We start from the raw sequence: 4,637 nt of genomic DNA on the forward strand, positions 1-4,637 counted from the left end.
GGGACCCCTTTCCCGCCGCACTTGTGGCGGCTGCTGAAGTGGGACCACGGATGAGGGAGCTGGGAGAACGGTCCTTAGCCCCCAGAACTGCGAAGCGCTACGGGAGCTGTGTCACCCTCTTTTGTGCAATTACAGGGGGCTGGGAGGAGGATCAGGTGGCTCTGGAACTTAGAGTCCAACAATTCTTGCTGTGGGCCAGAGGGGAGGGGAAAACTCATTCCTGGATATCGGGCCACCTCGCTGCCATCAGCCACCACGCCAGATTGAGGGGGCAGGCTGATCCCACCAAGGCTTTTGTGATCAAGGCAGCCTTGCGAGGGTGGGCGAAACTGGATCCGCGATCCCCGGATCCCAGGTCCCCCATTACTTTCTCACTGCTACAAGGAATGTTGGACTGTATGGATAGGGCCACTCACTCAGGGTACGAAGCTACACTGTTCTCGGCCTGTTTTTCCCTAGCCTTCTTTGGTGCCTTCAGGATAGGGGAACTAGTGGCCCGCTCAAAATCTGACCCCTCGGGGGTGGCTCTGAACGTAAAGGACGTAGAACTTGAACCGGGGTGCTTGAAAATAGTCATTAGACAGTCCAAAACTGACCAGCTAGGGCGAGGGAGGGTAGTGGTGCTACATGGCTTGGGGGATGAGAGATATTGCCCGGTAGCTTGTGTCAGAACCTACCTGCTGCTTCGCCCGCGTGGGGCGGGTTACCTGCTAGTGCATCAGGATGGCCTCCCGGTCACTAGATTTCAAGTGGACCACATCCTCAAGGCCTGCCTTAGGCTGTCCGGCCATGAGGTTAGGGGCAAAATATTCAGCAGCCACTCTTTCCGCATAGGCGCGGCCACCACAGCGTTCCTGGCAGGAATGCCTGCAGAAGGTATTATGATGGTGGGGCGCTGGCAGTCGCATTGCTTCAAGCGGTACATCCGGCCCTAGGGGTGGCCGGGGGGGGCCGTGGGTCACTTTGGTTGGGCTGTCTAGTCGTGACCACAATCTTATTAGGCCTCCCCTCCCTCGCTGGTTTCCTGATTGACGTATACCTTGACTGCAGATGTGCTGAAGTTTGCTTATGTTGTTTTCTCTTTCCGCTTAATAAACATATACTCAAAACCAATTTTCTCTTTATTAGGTATGAAGGTGTGGGTAATTGGTCACTCAATTATTGCAAGACTGGCACATTGGGCGGCGGCAAGAGAGTGGCAGAATGGCTTTGCCAACACGGACATCACGTGGTTGGGTTTCCCAGGCTTGCGCTGGTGCGACTTGTTACGGAAAGTGAAGCAGAGACTCCGGGGAGGGTGGCTCCCGCCCAACCTCTTGGTGGTTCACCTGGGGGGGAATGACCTCACATCATTAGGAAGGAGAGCTCTACTACAAGACATGAGGGATACTTTCTGCAAGTTGAGCGTGTTGTTGGGGCCGTGTGAGCTGTGGTGGTCTGAGATGACACCACGCACGATTTGGCATGGTGCTCGCTCAGGCGATGCCATCGAGGTATCTAGAAGAAAGGTTAATAGCGCTATGCGCAAGTTCACTGAGCAAAGAGGCTTTGGTTTCATCAGGCACGGCCTTCTGCATGCCAAATCAACGGGATGTCTCAAAGGCGATGGGGTTCACCTCTCGGATTTAGGCATGGAGTTGTTTTTACTGGATCTAGGAGAAGCTCTGACAGCTGCGGGTTGCTAATAATAGGGGTCCTGGTGGGGGGCCCTGGTAGTGACGGTGGCCACTCCCAAGGCTGTGGAGGAGTTACAGGGCGATCCAGGGTCTGCACATACCAAGGGGTATAGCATGCAGCAGCACCGTGTGGTGCTAAGCCAGGATACCCAGGGATCTTTTAGCGTGTCCACTGGAAGACCTACGGCGCCCCGCTAACCGACAGGCGGTTGTGGGTCTGAGCAACCGGGGGCTGCCATGTATGCTCCGCCCACCCATCACGGGGGGGCGTGGTGAAGCATGTGGACTGGAGGTCCACGGATGGGAGGGGGGGACCCTCCCAACATTTGGTAGACACCTATTGGCGTTGCCATGGTGACTCTAGGCTTATCAGACGGGCAGGCGGCATGGGGCTGGCCTGCCCTGGGATCGCCCGTAAGATAACCCACCGTGTTTGCATATTTATTATGCTAATAAACCTGCAGCAATATTTCTCCACTTACATTCAATGTCATGTGTTTTATTATGGTTATGTACTGATGTGTGCTATGATAACGGTTGCCGATATTGGCACTATGTAAGGCTGCCCGGGGGGGGGGGGTTGCGCAGCGGCCCGCCCCCTTGAGGGCGGCCGCCTTAGTGCCACAGGAAGGCACAGGGGTGGGAGGTCGTGTCCCTGGGCTTGACCTAGGGAGACCCCAGTCAGGTAGCTGCTTCCGGCGGGGAGGAGCCAAGGGGGGGGTACATATTCGGTCCCCGCCCCCTCCTCGCCCTCTTGTCCGCTCGTTTGCCTTGCCCGCCCATCCGCTTACCCGGCATCTGGAGGGACAAGAAGGGGGGGGAAGTTTTTTCTAACAATTTTCACTTTGTGTTGCAGGAGGAGTTACAGGGCGATCCAGGGTCTGCACATACCAAGGGGTATAGCATGCAGCAGCACCGTGTGGTGCTAAGCCAGGATACCCAGGGATCTTTTAGCGTGTCCACTGGAAGACCTACGGCGCCCCGCTAACCGACAGGCGGTTGTGGGTCTGAGCAACCGGGGGCTGCCATGTATGCTCCGCCCACCCATCACGGGGGGGCGTGGTGAAGCATGTGGACTGGAGGTCCACGGATGGGAGGGGGGGACCCTCCCAACATTTGGTAGACACCTATTGGCGTTGCCATGGTGACTCTAGGCTTATCAGACGGGCAGGCGGCATGGGGCTGGCCTGCCCTGGGATCGCCCGTAAGATAACCCACCGTGTTTGCATATTTATTATGCTAATAAACCTGCAGCAATATTTCTCCACTTACATTCAGTGTCATGTGTTTTATTATGGTTATGTACTGATGTGTGCTATGATAACGGTTGCCGATATTGGCACTATGCTGGATCCACACATAAACGCAGCCCTTCAGTGACATTCCCCAAACACGTCTCTGGCAGCAAATGACTGCAGAGTCTGGTCTACTTGTGAACAACCATGTGGCAAAAGATACCTTTGCTGTGCACACTGGCTCACTCTACCTGGAAGATAGGTCTGGGCTGGCCTTGAAAGCAAGCAGGCTCAATGGGGATGAAAGATTAAAATGTGTTTAAAACAAGGCTTATGAGATTCTTTGAGGACAAGAGAAAATTGAGATTAATTTTGTCTCATACAAACTGTGTTGTGCTCAAGAGACTGTCAAGAGATACAAGGCTTGGAACATGATGCAGTTTGACAAAGAACCTTAAGCAGAGTCTCCTCTCACTGGGAATGTATGAAAGGGCTCAGCCATATATGTCATACGCCCTCCATTGCGCAGTTCATGACATATATCTGACAGCACATCCAGAAGTGGTTCTTAAACTGCAAACTAGGAAGTGGACAGTATTCTACGTCTTTGACCATCAAAAGGATTTGATCTATTGAAGCACCAGCACCCCTTGTCATGGGTTTTCGTAGTGTAGTGGTTATCACGTTCGCCTAACACGCGAAAGGTCCCCGGTTCGAGACCGGGCGGAAACATGCTTTTATTTTGAGTCTCATCAAAAGTAAACTCACTGCAAATTAGGAAATATGCTGCAGTGTACAAACAGGAAGCTATTTCCAAACACAGAAAATGCGCTACCACCTGTTAATACAAATGTACTGTCACCTACAAACACACGTACTGCCACATGTAGGCATGTATGTACTGCCACTCCGAGGCCAGGATGTGCCTACACTAATCTGGACAATATTCTAACACGTACTGCTCTCCAGGAACTGTCATACACGGACGTGGATATACTCCCACCTGCAGTATGGGGGCGAATTGCCTCATGCATAGGTGAGTGTGTAAATGCAAACAGACGTTCATGCAGTTGTAATTTAAAGCATGTACGAATTGTCGCGCTGAGGCATGTTTGTGCTGTTGCACACAGATTTCTTGCAGTATGCGAGCTCCATAGCCGTAGGTGGTTCAGTACTTGGTGCACTTTTGATGTGATTTCTGTGCTTTGTCTTATCACTGCAGCAGAGGGGGTTCGGTGCCTCCTGTATGTGAGCTCTGTGTCTCTTTATCACTATAGCGAAGGCGGTTCAGTGTCTCCTGTAGGTGAACTCCGTCTGCCTTATGCGAGCCCCATGTCTGCTGTCATCCTCACTGTATAAGAGGCCGTTCAGTGCCTGCTGTAGGTGAGCTCTGTGTCTGGTACATATGTGCTTTATGCTACAATACCTTAGGTAGTGCTGTGTCTCTTGTAAATGAGCTAGTTGTCTTCGTGTGCCCTGCGTCTGCTCCAGGAGTGTACACAAGGGTGTCGAGATGTCCATACCTGCCCCTTACACGAGTGAACCCTGCGACCGAGTCCCTGAGGTTCGTGTTGGAGCCGGCGAGATAGGTCACGATTCCGCTGCACTGAAAGGGACGATGGAGAAAAGATCCCTCAGTCACTCAAAAGACCCTGATTTTAAAAACGTTGGTACTGTAATGTCGCGATAGGACGTGGGCTAGCCCACACCTATCGCTGTAAACAGG

At 52.9% G+C, this 4,637-nt stretch overlaps 1 non-coding gene across 1 annotated transcript; it reads left to right on the forward strand.

The window, feature by feature from the left end:
- The first annotated feature begins 3,570 nt into the window (after positions 1–3,570).
- TRNAV-AAC (transfer RNA valine (anticodon AAC)) lies at positions 3,571–3,643 on the forward strand. Its single transcript has one exon. It is a non-coding gene; the product is annotated as a tRNA-Val (tRNA).
- The last annotated feature ends 994 nt before the right edge of the window (positions 3,644–4,637 follow it).

Source organism: Triturus cristatus, chromosome 12, assembly GCF_964204655.1.
Source record: "Triturus cristatus chromosome 12, aTriCri1.1, whole genome shotgun sequence".
In the NCBI taxonomy this organism is placed as follows: domain Eukaryota; kingdom Metazoa; phylum Chordata; class Amphibia; order Caudata; family Salamandridae; genus Triturus; species Triturus cristatus.